A 16,091-nucleotide genomic window follows, 5' to 3' on the forward strand; every position below is an offset into this window, starting at 1 on the left:
AACTGGATTTCAGGCTCAAAACTCTACAGGTAAGTGTAACAGAATTATCTCATCTACCCTTGGGGGGGGTCGTACACAGTTCTTCATACACAATTGGAGAGTGTTGTCACAAGATGCGTGGATTTTTCAGACTACTCAGGGTTTTCACCTAGAGTTTTAACAGACACCATTCCAGGACAAATATCCAAGACAACTCAGTTTTTCCCAACAAGAATGTGTTTTTATAGATGCAGAAATAGGAGAATTGCTGCAGAAGCACGCAATTGTTTATTGCGACAACAGATTTCGCGGTTTATGCAGCAACCTCTTCCTGGTGCAGAAGAGGGGTGGTGGTCACAGGTTGGTGTTAAACGTGAGAGAATTCAATAATTTCATGGTTAACAAACACTTCAAGATGGAGGGTATCCATCTGTTGGCAGATCTATTTAAAAAGGGGGATCGGATGGTCCGTCTGGACTTAAAGGACGCCTATCTGACGATTCCTATCTGCCCTCCTCATCGGCGCTACCTACAGTTTTAATGGAGGAACCGTTGGTTGGAATATTTGGCCTTTCCTTTCGGTCTTTCCTCTGCCCTATGGTGTTTCACCAAGGTAATGAAGCCGATGATAGCACATCTCAGAGCACAGGGCATTCGCATGATAGTGTACTTAGACGATATACTTATCATGGCTCAGACTCAATCATTGGCCAACTTTCATTTGCAGTTGACAGTGTCCCTTCTGCAAAACCTGGGTTTTGTAAACAACAAACCCAAATCAGAATTATGTCCCTCCCAGACGATAGACTTCCTGGGATTTGTCATAGACTCGCAGACAGCTCAGCTGAGCCTTCCCAAGTCGAAACTACGAGATCTCAAGAAAGAGATCACATCAGTATTATCCAAACAGATGGTATCTCTCCGGACAATTGCCAGGATAGTGGGGTTATTAGCATCCTCAATAAAGGTGATTTTTCCAGCCCTCTACACTACCGGGCCCTTCAGAGATTAAAGATTCAACATCTATGCAATGGTATGTCATATACGGATCTGGTTCCCCTAACACAAGAAGTGAGGGAAGAGATGCAATGGTGGTTAGGCCACGTAGAGGCATGGAATGGCAGATCCATCTTCGGTTCTCAACCAGAAGTAGTTATAGAGTCAGACATCAGATGGTAGCCGTTTGGGCTGGGAAGCGCGTTGCAGAGATATCTCCACAAGAGGTCGATGGTCACTTCAAGAATTATCACTCCACATCAATTGCCTGGAGTTGTTAGCAGGGTCATTTGCGATACGAACACTCTCTCCCAAGCAAATGTCTTGTTGCATCCTTCTCAGGATGGACACTATTTCGGCAATGAGATATTTCAACAAGTTAGGAAATACGAGGTTGTCCCATCTTGTGGAAATAGCAAAGGATTTTTGGCACTATTGGCTGAATCAACAGATATCAATGATTGCGGATTACATTCCGGAGCAGTCGAACACTGTCGCGGATTGGAATTCCAGATATCTGAAGAATTACAGCAACTGGCAACACCAGCCGCAACTGTTCCAATGGCTACAGACAGTGTGGGGTCCTTGCGAGATAGATCTCTTTGCATCCAGACTGAATCGACAATTGCAGACGTTCTTCAGCTGGAGACCAGATCCATTGACGAGAGTGATGGACGCCTTCACCCAGAACTGGGAAGGAATCTAAACTACCTTATCCTATTCCCCAGCGTGACGACCCAGATAACCCGTCAGCAGGCAGAGGTGATTTTGGTGACACCACTTTGGAGGTCACAGCCCTTGTTCCCAATGTTGTTGGAGATGGGTTGCGACCTCCCAGAATGCTCCCTTGGTCTCAGACTATACTCCAGGGCCCTCACGGAGAACTGCATCTGATGGTGACTTCAGGGCAGTTGTCCCTGATGGCATGGAGGCTTTCCGGCAATAATGGGAAAAGTCAGGAATTTCGAACAAGGCTTCCAAAATTATTAGACAAGCCTTGGCCTCTTCCACATGAAAGAGATATTCTTCAACTTGGAAATGTTGGGTATGCTGGCGCGTGGAACGGCACGTGGATCCTGTGGGGGCAGAGTTATCCCGTATTGTAAACTTCCTGTCCGACAAAGCCGCTGAAGGCTTAGCATATCGTTCAGTCAACAATTTCAGATCAGCTATATCCACAGCCAATACACAGGTAGACGGAAAACCAGTAAGCATGCACCCAGTGGTGTGTAAGTTGCTTAAGGGCATTAGATTGGCTGATCCCCCAAGACCGAAATATTCATGTTTATGGGAGGTCATAAACCTTTTGGATAAATGGACGGGTAACGATCGGTTATCCAGAAAGCAACTGTCAGCTAAATTAGCTACGCTTTTGTGTCTATCTGCCTGCAGACGCTCTTCTGACGTGAATGCTCTGGACATTATAGGTAGAGTATTTATTCCGGAGGGAGTTTCATTTACCATTTCTGGCAGGACAAAAAGGTTGGCACGTAGTATTGAGTATAATGTTTTTCCTAGCAATGATAAGTTGTGCATTGCACAGTGCCTTAAAGCATATGAAGAGTGTACACGGTCCTTGAGACCAGAGGATTCAAACAATTACTGATCACCTTGCAGAAACTATTTAAGCCTGTGTCTGCGGCGACAATAGCCACATAATTGAAGTCTGTTATGGAAGAAGCTGGGGTTGATACCCAGGTGTTTGGAGCACATTCTGTATGTGGCGCTATGGCTTCCAAAATGTTTATGTTGGGTTCAACTATCCAAGGCATTATGAAATCCGCAGATTGGTCATCTGAGTCTGTTTAAGCAATTTTATTATAAACTGGTGGGTGATATAACTACTGTGGTGTTTGATAAGCGTTAAAGACGCATGATCCAAAGTCTCCAGTCCTGTAATAGAATAAAGAAATTGCTAGCATTCGTGCCAAGAATTTTAAATTCTATTAAGGACACGGAGGCGAGGATTATCCCACCCGGTTTCATTCAATGTTTTGCTTACAATAAATACCCACCTGTATGTAATTGTATTCTTTTCAGCAGTGATTACAGGTTATCGGTTTCATTTATTCCAGGTTCAGACAAGAAGGCAGAATAATTGTTCTTCTGGTTGAAGAAGTTGGACGAAGTCCCAGTTATCGGTTTATTCTTCCACGTTGGAGGATTCGTAGTGGATTAAAATTAATGTTCGCACTTGGACTATGGACTCAAGCAAAGAAAGAGGCTCATGGGATAGTGACTCTTATAGGGTCTGATGGGACATGATTGGTGGAAGAGCACCATGGGAAATGTTGTTTATTTGTGTTATGAAACCTTTTTTTCATTGGCTTCTGTGTTTGACAGTAAAGAAAGAGAAGCATAATCCTCGCCTCCATGTCCTTAATAGAATTGAAAATTCTTGGTGCGAATGCTAGCAAGTTTTTTATTAAAACATACCGTGCAACACTCAAAGTAAAGGGGCCAGTAGCCATGGAAGGATACAAATGATGACATGGCCCTAATAAGGTGAGACTAACAAGCCTCATAATCAATCAGACGGCAGCATTTAGTGTAAGACAGATAAGAGGGAGCAGCCTCAGATCAAGCACAGCTTCTCAGTGCACAACTCTCCCAATGCTGCAGTTCAGTCTGCGATGGGAAGGGGCATGCTGGGAAGGGGAGGAGCTGCTCTTATCATATACGTGGCACCACAGGAGGGGAAGAAGCAACCCTGGGCTGTCAGACTTTTCCAGTGAGGAAAGCAGTGGAAAAATGCTGTATTAGATGGGGCGGAGCTTGCCGGCAACTTAGATGGCCGTGTGAGCCTTGAGCTCCGCTCGGCGGCTCCTAATTATCCTAATTTATCCTGCACTACTAGCTGACACAATAGCTGGAAATCGACACCTTGAGCGGGCGATTTGACGGGGCGCCTGTGACGGCTTTCCTGGAGTCGCGGCGTCCCGCGAACCCCGAGGCAGAGTGAGCTGGGCCATAAGCCACGGTCCAGCGTACTTGGAGAGGCCGCCGGGCGTGCGGTTGCGTGCGGCTGGCTGGCCCCGCCCACCGGGGAGCGGAGCGGCATGATTTCTTGATGGTGGAGTGTGGGCCGGCGGCCGTGCGGGGATTGCTCTGGAAGCTGGCCCTGTCGTGGGGCGTCACAGCGCACTGCCTGGACCCCTGGGTGCTATCCCGCGGTGCTGCGATTGCTGGTTGCCCCGGCGAGAATTGATTGCGGAGTGATAGAGGCTATTTGGAGGTGAGGCGTGTATCGGTGACCTGGATTGCCGGTGAAAGGGGGCCCAAGTCGACGTTGGATGGGGCCTGGCGCTCGAGCCCAGAAAACGATCTGAGCGGGGAGTGCCCTGAAGGAGGACTGCGTGTGAGGGCCTCCCAGCGGTGGCGGTGCTGTGGTGTCTCTGCCGGTGGCCCAGGGCACGGAGGGCGTCTACCGGATGGTGGGAGATAGTGCGGAGTGTGGGCTGCAACCTCTCCTGCCCAGCTGGCGCGAACGGTGCCGTCTGCATCTGGGTGCTGAGGCTGGATACTGGACTGTGGGCTGGAGGCCCGAACCCAGACTGAGAGTGTCTAACGCCGGAGTGGCGGTGGAAATACTGGGCCTGACGGTGGTGTGACCTCTTGGTGGCGCAGCAGCGGAAGCCCTCGAGACTGACTGCTGCTTTGGACTCGGAGTCCTGTTAGGGAAGCGTTTGTGGCTGCCATAGTAGGAGAAGCGGGGAACAGCTTTGCGAATCGTGCTTCTGGCCGGACTCTGGTTGGAGTGCCCCCCCTCTGCACCCTTGTGGGCTGCGTCTGCTGCTGTATGTAGTGGTGACCTCGTACGCTAGAACAAGTACCTGAGAACTACGACAGTAGGCGGTCATGGTTGCTGGCTGGGGTGAAATCGCGGCGCTTGGGGCTCACAGTTTCCCCACAGTTCGCAGCTGCGAACTGTACCTGCTGCATGGTGGTGGAAGGCAGCGAGGCCCGCGTCAACCTCAGGGCCAAGACGGGTGCTCGGCCTGCGAACCCGGCCGACCTGCGCACCAGTGATCAGGTGAATTGCTGTGCACGGAGCAATACTCGTAACAAAGCCCGTTTTGGACTTCTCACCAGATGGGTAAGGATGATAAGACTCAGTCTAAGCTCACCTTTGGCCAGCGACGGACTAAGACGCAGGAGGCTGCAGACGCAGAGACCGAAGACATGCATCCAGACGGTAAAACTGCTGCCAACTCGGACATAAAAACGATCCTGCTAGCTATGGAGAAAGGCCTACAGACCAGCATGACTGCCTTAGGCTCCAAGATCGATGCACTGACTTACAGGATGGATAGAATGGCGGAGAGGATAGATAAGCACACAGAGCGGCTGGATATGTCTGAGAGGCGGCTCACGGAGGTTGAAGAATCGCAGATGGAATTGGGCACAGACCATAGGAAGGTGGAAAAGGCGATGCAGACGCTGCTAGACAAGACCGAAGACTTGGAGGCGCGTTCACGTCGGTGCAACCTCAGGATAACGGGCCTCCCCGAGACAACGCAGACGGGCAATATGGAACACTTTATTGAGAAGCTTTTGGTCACTCTGCTAGGGGAAGACTCTTTCTCCCAGGTTTTCATTGTCGAGAGAGCACATCGCTCGCTGGGCTCCCGTCCACGCCCGGGTGCGCTGCCTCGCCCTATAATCGCAAAATTGCTCAACTACAGGGACAGAGACACTGCGCTGCGATTGGCCCGAGAGAAGAAGACGCTGCAATTTGAGGGCTCTGAAATATCCTTATACCCGAACTTCACCGCTATGGTGCAGGAGGCCCGTAAGCACTTTGCTCCATATAAGAAACAACTCAGAGAACAGGGGCTTGACTATGCAATGCTTTACCCAGCTAAATTGAGAGTTACCAGGCAAGGCCATTCCCACTTGTTTACAGACCCTCGGGCTCTGCTACAGGCCCTGAAGAACTGGGCGAAGGAGAGGCGCAGGGATGCCACGGAGCAGCGAGCTGAGGCTGGAGCTGATAGCCAACTGGATGAGCAGGAGTAAAGGCCCTACTGAAGCTGGTCGGGTGACGCGGTAAGGTGAGGGGGGGTCTCCTCCTGAGATGGCTACGCCTCGGAACTGGTCTATGGACGATGTCTTATTTGCCGAGCTGTTCCGCTGAGGGGGTGGGCTGTGCTCAATGGTGGGACACAAGACCATGGTTGTACTTTCCGAACTGCCTGCGCTACTGGGGTTAAAGACTGTTCTGGCCTCTGTGATAATATGAGGGGGCACCTTTTTAGTGTCTTCCCTCTCAAGATGATGAGGACATGTTGATTTCGGCACTGTTTTCAATAGTTGATAGGGTTACGGGGCCTCTCCTGGTCCCTTGCCAGCTAGTCGGTGTGGTTATGGAGCCGCGGCGGGAGCCATATGAGGTTGCTGCGATGTTGTTTCTTTTAACATTTGTGGATGGTGGCATGGCAACCTCGCCCCCCGTGCATGATGCTCCCAAACAACTCATTTGAGTCAACGTACCTGTGGGGAGGGATTGAGGGTGGGTGGGTTGGTCTCGGGGTCGGCAAGGCCAGGTTGCGGGAGGTCTGCTGTGGGAGGAGGGTGGGATTGTTTGAGGATTGTTTCACTCCATCTGATGGACTGGGGAGTTTACTTTGGTTTTCTTGTTATTGCACATCCACTGTTCAGTCACTGGAAGAATGCCTGATGTTGGTGATATATTTGTATGACTCTTATGACTACCACGCCAACACATACTGACAGTGCTCCTCAAGCTTTACTCCGAGCTCTCACATGGAATGTGCGTGGCCTTAATGACCACCGCAAGCTTAGAAAAGTGATGCACTATTTACAGCGACAACGGGTAGACCTTGCTCTCCTACAGGAGACGCATTTGCCCCTCATGAGTGGAATGCTGCTTAGTAGGGGATGGGTGGGTAACATAGCTGCTGCGGGCTTCACGACCCATGCCAGAGGAATGCTCACTTGGGTCAACCCTAGATCTAAGCTCACCCAGACACTTTTGGCTGCTGATCCTGAGGGATGTTTTGTCGTGTCCCGCTGTGCGGGAATGGGGCTTGAACTGTTGATAATTAATGTTTATGGCCCGAATTACGATGCACCGGAGTTTTTTCACAAAGCGACAGCTGCAGCACGCGCTTACCCTGCGGCACGATTTTTGTCGGGAGGAGATCTGAACCTAGTATTAGACCCAGCGCTGGATAGGTCTGCAGGCCCACTGCGCATGCCCTCGGCTGCGACACAGGCGATACAACAGGCGATCACCAAGCTAGACTTGGAAGACGTCTGGAGGTATAGGCACCGTGAACAGGGGGGATACACTCATTATTCTGCTTTCCACAACATACACACCAGAATAGATTATTGGTTGGCCTCCTCCTCCATGATGGCCCAAATTAGTTCCTGCATGGTATTGCCTAGGACGTTGTCGGATCACTCCCCTCTGTTGCTGGTGCTGGAGTCCCCCAAGAAATCGATCCCTCCCTTTACCTGGCGCTTTCCACCTTACTCGTTGCTAGACCCAGTGTTCAGGGGCAAACTGGCAGAGGAGATAGATGTCTTTTTTGAGGCAAATATAGGCTCTGTGGACAGTTTCCACACTGTATGAGAGCTTTAAGGTTTATATTCGGGGAGTGGCAATTTCAAAGCACTCTAGTGTGCTTAAATCCATTCTACAGCGATTAGCTGCACTGGAAAAACAGCTTGCAGCCCTTGAGCAACGACAGCGGGCCACACCCTGCGACGAGGTGACAGAGGAAATCAAAACACTGCTCTCCGAATATCACGAGGAAGCTGATAGGGAGGTGCAGCATATGGGGAAATATGCCACTGTGCGCGCGTATGGAGAGGGGGAGCGGCCGAGCTCCTTATTAGCCAGACTACTCAAGGGAGATAGGGGGAAGTCCTTAATCTCGGAGCTGCGAGCCTCTGACGGTCGTGGGGTGACGAACGAGCTCAATATTGCGGAGGAATTTAGGAGGTACTACTCTGATCTTTAATCCACTAAACAAGGGGACCTCGCAGATGAGGCGACTGATTATCTTGACCACATCGAAATGCCGCAACTGACCAATAATGATAGGGAATTTCTAATGCAACCCATAGAACGAGATGAAATCACGGAGGCGCTAGCGAGCATGTGCTCTGGCAGTGCACTGGGAGCCGACGGGCTTTCTGTAACATTTTATAAAGCCTTTCAAGATAAGTTACTTCCCCATTTAGCTAAACTTTTCGATGACATCTGTGTGGACGGCGTCATGCCGCCTTCGACGAGAGAGGCCCTGATAGTCACTATATTCAAACCAGGGAAGGATCCCAATGAGTGCAGCTCATACAGACCTCTCTCGTTGAACGTGGATACCAAGATCTACGTGCTGGCGACTCGTCTCGCCCTCTTGGCCGATAAGCTGGTCGCGCCAGGGCAGGCTGGTTTCATCCCCAGCAGAAACTTGACATATAATATTCGAACGGTATTAGGCACCATACAGCATGTTCGGCAGGACACGAAGGCAGTCGCGGTCTTCCTAGACATGGAAAAGGCCTTTGACTCTGTCGAATGGCCATTCATGACCTTGGTGTTGCGACGGCTTGGCTTGGGCAAGCCGTTTCTCCAAATGTTAGGGGCCCTGTACCATAAGCCGACAGCGCGACTTCGTCTGGGAGATCTGGTCACTGACCCTATTCAAATTGGTAGAGGAACGAGACAAGGATGCCCCCTCTCTCCGCTGCTATATGCCTTGGTGGCTGAGCCACTGGCTTGTGCCTTACGGTAATACCATGGGCATGAGGGAATCAGCTTCCTGACTTACAAGATTGTTGTCTCGACATATGCTGATGACACTTTACTGTATGTTCGCGACCCGGAACGCAATCTGTCCTCTATGCTTAGAGAGGTTGTTCGCTTCAAGGCTCTTTCTGGCCTGAGAGTCAATTGGTCGAAATCGGTCACCTTCCCACTTACCCCGGTAACGGGACAGTTTGACATGGAATACCCTCTGCAGTGGTCCAGTGATACTGTCAGATACTTGGGAATCCGGATCCACACGGACCCAGAGACATTACTACGAGAAAACTATGGGGTTGCCTGTAGTAAGCTTGAAGATGACGTTGACGCTTGGTGCAAGCTTCCCCTATCCCTAATGGGGCGCATAGCCATCATGAAAATGGTGGTTCTCCCAAGATTCCTCTTTCTATTTATCGCCATCCCGATGGTGCTGTCTAAAGCTTTCTTTCAGACTCTGACACAGCTAATGGTTAAGCTTGCTTGGGCGGGCAAACAACCCAGAGTCCGGTGGTCTCTCTTGACACTTCCATACAACATGGGTGATCTGGCGGCCCCCGATCTCGAACTGTACTACAGAGTGGCACAGGCAGCACACCTCCACACTTGGATACATGGAGATGAGCATATTCCCCACGTCCGGATGGAGCGGCTCTTTGCGGACCCTCTGCTCCTGCCGGCCACTATATGCTGGCCGATGGACCGTAGGACTGGCATACTGGACTCTATTACTGCCACGAATCATGCTTGGCACTCCCTCCTGTAGGCGCAGGGGGGGGGCTCTTCTATACTCACATTCTATGCCCATAGACTGGGCCCTCTGGCTTTCGCCGCTTACAGAGCTCGGCGTAATTCAAGCGTTACACAGTTTGGCCATCTTCACAATGGGGGACTTGTTCTTGGATGGCAGGGTTAAGGGGTGGGACCAGGCGGCGACTGATGTTGCCCATGGCTCACTGTTGATGAAGTTCCAGTATCACAGGGTACGCAGCGATTTTCTGGAATTGCTGGGGCCTGATTTGGCGGAGCCGCAGGAGGTTCCGGAACTCACGTATGTAATTAAGGCAGAGACGCCCTGCAAGCTCGTGACTGTGCTATATAAATCTGCAATGACGCATAGGGAGCACCAGTACATGAAAGCCAGGACTGCCTGGCAACAGGACTTGCAGACCACTGTCGACGACGACATGTGGAGATACTGCTGCACGAGCACGAAGAGGATATCGCTAAATGGCAGGCATAGATTGATTCATTTTAAATTTCTTCAGAGAGTTTACTACACTCCGGAACGATTGCATAGATATCGTCTTCGGCACTCGGCGGAATGTGAACGTTGTCACGCACAGGTTGCGGATTTTATGCATCTGGCGTGGACTTGCCCGGGGGTCAGTAAATATTGGAATGGTGTGTACGCGGATTTGAACGAGATCCTTGGTACAGACTTGACCCCGGATCCGGCGTTGGCGCTAATGGGCTACTCCAAGCCTCTACCGGTGGCCGTCAGGTGACTTGCGGACATGGGTATGCTGATCTCCAGACGCGTGCTGGCGTTGTGCTGGATGAGAGGGCCCCTGCCCACGGTGAAGAGATGGGCGCATGACATGCTGTATTGCTGCACTCAGGCGTAACATTACAGTGAGTTAATGCCACCGACCAGCCGTCCGAAGAACTTTTGGGGCCTCTACAGGTCGCACCTACAGACTGTCGAGGTAGATGTTGCGGAGGAAGAGGAGACAGTTAAGAGGGGTGGGGCGCTTGGAGGTGTGCAACCTGATGAAGCGGAATAGTCCCGGACACGACGGAGCAGTCCTAGATGTTGGCCCAGGCGGGGGAGTGTGGGGGAGGCTGGTGAATGGGAATGGGGTTGTCCTTGTCTAACACCCTGAGCAATCCCCGGTTGTTAGGGGCTGGTAGATTGGATCAGGACCCCCCCCCCCCCCCACATGGCATGCTGCTAGGCGTAGGATTGAGAGCTATGACCATTATGGCGCTTACGGGTAGCAGACTAGTCTAGAGTCAGCTGTAGACGTGGCGTACATTTCGGAACTGACTGGGGGTGGATGTGCATGGGCGGGGGGGGTGGGGGGTTGTTTCTTTGGAGTTCTTGGTTGTGTTCTGACCTATTTAGGAACATGGATGACCGTTGCTGCGAAGCAAGGTGCAGGGACTATGCACACTACTGGAAACAGTAGGGCTATCGTATGGCTGGGAGTTGACTTTCTCCCTCAGATGATCCCTCCCCCTTTTGTTTTTGTTTCGCACTATTGTACCATCTCGCCGCAGGACCTCCGGGTTGTCGGCTGAAAGGCTGTGTTGTACGGGAAACTATTTGGTATTTCTCCTTTACATTTCGAGCGGCCGGCCTCCGGGTTGTAGGCCATGTGCTGTGTACAACACGTGTAATAACCAATAAAGGTCTTTGAAATTTTTTAAAAAATAAATTACAAAAATAAGCTGTATTAGATAGCTCTGACACACTTTTGATTCACATTTATAACAAGAGGCCCCACAAAGCTTGATCTGTTATGTTGGCTTGATATAGAATTGTTGATTGTAGATGACTGGTGTTGATGCACAATGGATGGAAATAGAGGAGGTACTCCTGAGGCTGTGCGACCATTCTAGGAAGCAATGAAAGACAGAAAGGGTAGGGAGATGAAGCAGTTTGATAAACGGGTGAAAGCTAAAGAGGGCCTTTAATGCAAAAAAATGTGTGAGATTGCAGCTGCCAAGAAAAAGTAGGGCAGAGAAAATGTTAGAGATCCTACCAATCCACATCTGCAGCCTACTTGATAAAAGGCTCCAACTTTGGCTCACTTCAGTCCTAAACAGATCACATCTACACAGGTGCACTGGAGGAATCTAGTCTAAACTGTGAGAATGAACGAAATTTAAGTCCACTCCCTTCTTTAACAAGCATTGGTAAATGCGATGGGTTTCGCCTATGTGATTAATAATAAGCTGTTTCATGTTGTAAGTTGTAGCTTGGTGAGCAGTTGTGCGGTAAAAGTTACTGAAACTCCGTTGAAGTGTTGTGACTTGTATATTCAGAAACACATTATATTTTGCTGTTACTGGTGGTAGGAGATTAGGTAAAGGACAAAGAAAAAAAAATGTTCTTTTACATGTTGTGTATGCTGTGTAACATGGCATAAAGTAATTAAAAAAACACTTGGATAATGCTAACGTCAAATCTTTTAGTCTCCCACCTTATTTTGCCTGCAGACGTCTTTTAATACCATTCCCCCGGTCCATCCATTTTTAAAAAATCTCTAATGAGGATTGCATCCTAGGATTGACTACTACGCCAGTCTAAAAAGGGTGTCCAGATCCATCTCCCTTTCAAATTGGCTTTTTTTTTTTTCTTTTTTTTTTACCTCTTTTTGAGTATAAGTCAGTTCCAAATTAAATATTGCAAGCTATCGGGCAAACCACTGTTGAAAAGTCGGGGTAACTTTGTGTAGCCAGGACGAGGCAATGCACAAGCGAACCGCTGCCATGGCAATAAACATAATTTGCTGGACTCGACCCTGAACCACTTTGCCATGTACCCCAGTAAGATGAGATGAGAAGTCAACACAATATTAATACCTAATAGGAGTCAAGAAATGTAGTAATTTCACTCCAAAGTGGTTCCAGCCCAGGGTAGATGCAAAGCATGTGTATTAAGTCCACCTTAGATAATCGCGCTTGAGGTAGGAGTAGCGGTGGAACAAGACTAGCTATCACATAAATGGACGAAAATGGGCACACATGATTGCTATGAGGCGGGAAGGGGTGGGGGGAGGGATAGGGCCATTGACCAAATTGGGGGTTGGTGTTTGTTTAGATAGGGCACGAGTTCTCATGTCTTGGCAATTGGCAGGGGAGGAATGGGAGGGGGGGAGAGTGGAGACGCACTGGTGGATAGAATGTAGAACAGGCATGTGACAACTGCACCCTGCTCTGCCGGCAATGTAGACAAAGTACTAGTACACTGCCACTAGAAATGCTCCGCCGGACCCCCGGGTTGTCGGCTGATGGGCTGTGTATAACTATGTTCATGATTTGCCAACTATGTATATAACGCGGCCGGCCCGTGGGGTTGTAGCCCTGAGGCTGTGAGACTTAACTACGTGCAATAAAATAATTTTTTTTTAAAACAAAAAAAGTCCACCTTAGATAGTTGAGAATGTGGGCATGTATTGCCTGCAAACCCTTCGTATCTGGGAACTTTCCTGAGAGCATAGGACAAGTCATATATAGTCTTGTAGTTTTGTGTCTGTAGGTTGGCCAAGAGTAGTGTAGTACAAGTTAACTCCAGCGATTCCAAAAACGAACAGTCTCCTGTCCCCGGTTTATTTCTCACATTGTCTCTCAAGATTATCTAGCATGTGGACATTCAGATTTCTATAAAGTTGGCTTATAATACAAGGAACCCCTTCCCCTGACCGACTGTTCCACCAGCTCTACCCCGCTCTTTTTCGAGTTAAATAATCTCAAGTTTGTAGGTATTTAAAAAATAAAATCAGGGACACCTCAAACCTATCACGCACTTCTTCAAATTAATTTATTCAAATCTTAGTGAAAAAAATCCCCCAACCGCTTAATTCCACAGGCCTCCCATCCCAATATTAGAGAACCCTGAAAAATATCTGGGAGTGATGGATTACTTTGGAGAGAAATATAGTGATGAAAACGCCCTAACCCCAGCTTTTTACAAATAGAAATCTAAATCGTATCAGCACCCTGCAAAGTCTAAAACCGAACCTTCTTAAAGTAACTGGGTTTAACTTGTCGCAGGAAGCAATCTCTAATTTATTTCCCAAGCAAAAGTGCATATATAGGAGGAATTCCCCCACCTATCCATCTGTTTCTTGATACCTAAAGAGTGAGCAAACATATTGAAGGGCTGCTGCCCAATAATAGAGTTTGAATTCCGGTACTGCCCAGCCACCTATTTCCCTGGGGAGATCTAGATAGATACTTAAGCACCCTTCTAATTTTGGAACACGCCCAAATAAAGCATATAATCATGTTGTCCATGGCTTTAAACCAATGATTATTGAATTCCAGAACAGATACAGCACTTTTGGCAAGAAGCTCAACTTACTAACGTTGCTACGGCCCACTATAGACAGATGTAGTTTATTCTGTGTAGACCCCTGTTGGTCTTCCAGATAACGGGGGCTAAAATAACTTCAACCAGATTATCCAGCTCAGCCGTTAAGGTGACTCCCAAGTAAACAGCCTTCTCGACTACCCTCTCTTCACTAAAGAGAAAATACCTGTTTAGAACTACTTGGGTTTAACTTTGATTTAACAGATAACCTGAGAAACGCCCAAATACTTGAGCCCCTCGTTCAATTTGCTTTAAGGCCTACTCTGAGCTGAGTGTGACTATCACCACATCATCTGCGTATGCAAGCACCTTAGTATCCCATACCTGATAGTGCATAGGTACTATCAAAGGGTTCAGTGCTAATTTCCAAATTAGTGGGTTGATATAGAGTGCAAAGAGTAAAAGGGAACAGGGACATCCCTGCCTGGTGCCTCTTTGAATTTGAAGTTCCCCTGAATGCCCACCCATCAATGAGAATCTGGCAGTCGGTCTTTGATATACTACTCTCACCACCATGATACATCCTTGATTTTCCAAATCGTCACCTTATAATCCACAGATATTTCCAGGAAACCCTATTAAATGCCTTTTCTGCATCTAATAGAATCAAGGCCATAGGGTTCCCAGACATAGTTGCAGCATCAAACATTGTGAATATGTGGCGAATATAATCTTTGGATGTCTTGCTGGGTATAAACCTGTGCTGTCTTGGTGAAAGTAAATTACCTTTGACTAGACTCAATCGTGAAGCTAGGATTTTAGAATAGATTTTGGTATCACTATTAATAAGGGTTATCGGCTGTAAGACCCTGGCTTTTGTGGTGGTTTACCCTTTTTCGGAAAAACAATAATGCTTGCTGTTGACCATGAATCTGAAGCAGTTTGGCCTTTTTGAGTCTGCACAAATGTAAATAGCAGGTCTGATTTTAATTCTGTGAAAAAGATCTTCTAAAACTCAAAGGGGATCTTATCCACTCCTGCTTTCCCCAATGGCAGATTCGTAGTAGCGATTTGCACCTCTTCCAGCAAAAAAGTAGCGTCTAGTAAATCCTTGTCCTCCACACTAAGACTCCCACAGGGGACAGAATCGAGAAGCATTTTATATCCTCTTCTAAGTTATCCTCATCCATTTCTTCATTATATAACCTTTCATAGAATCACTGAAATACCTCCTGATTTCCGTCAGGGTTGGAGACTATGCTTCCATGATGCTCCTTTATCTCCCTTATTTCAGACTGTGTGTCTTTTTTGCCTTGTATGGACCGTCAACTTGTGCCCCACCCACTTAATATATTCATAGCACTCCCTTTTCCAAACCATGTATTTGTCAGCTGCTTTCCTCCCTGAGACATCAGTAATTCCTGCCCTAGCCAGCACTACCTTGTGTTGAGCCTCCTCGATATCATGCCCTTCAGATGCAGCTAAGATCAGCTGCCGTTTTTCATTTTTTTGGCGATTTAAACCAAAGCTGAGAGCCTGCCCTCACACTCCACTATTGAAGGCATCCCACACTGCCCCCAATAAAGCACTCCCTTGATTAATCTAAAAAAAAAAAAAAGCCAGTGATCCAACCATTCATATGTTGTATATAGTTTTCATCTATGAGTAGTGCTCGTTCAAAAGTCCAGTTCAGTACTATAGACCAAAGGCCCATTCGGATAACTACAGAACCAGTGCTTATGGGCAATCATGACCCTGGAAATTATTTCAATCTTGGACCTGCACAAAAAAATATGTGAGACATACATATTCCAAACTGGCATGAGACCTGTGTGGTGCATAAAAGTAAGTGTACCCCGGATCTGGGGCTTAAAGCTTATTTCAAGCATCTGTCAGCCCATAGTTATTCCCTAGATGTATCAAGAACCCTAAAACTCTTGGCTTACGACCTGAGTATAAGTGTGTGCCTTTCTCTACCCACCCTCCATCTCCATTAAAATTGAAATCCCTACATATTACTATCAGGGTTGGCATTAATACCAGTTCCGTGTTCAGCCAGTCAAAAACAGACAGGTCATCAACTATTTTTTATTTTTTTTATTTATTAGTATTTTGTAAAGCGCCTGGTTACACTAGCAAGTGTGTCCCCGCGCTGTAAATGCTAATAGACGTTGTTCGTTGCTGACGCTTCTTTCGATTTTAGTTGTTGGGGAAGAGTATTGTTTTCAGGTCTTTCCTGAATTTAGTTTCTGAAGGTTCGGTACGCAGTTCCACTGGCAGTTGATTCCATTTCTTAGCCGT

Source organism: Lissotriton helveticus, chromosome 11 (genome assembly GCF_964261635.1).
Source record: "Lissotriton helveticus chromosome 11, aLisHel1.1, whole genome shotgun sequence".
NCBI lineage: Eukaryota > Metazoa > Chordata > Amphibia > Caudata > Salamandridae > Lissotriton > Lissotriton helveticus.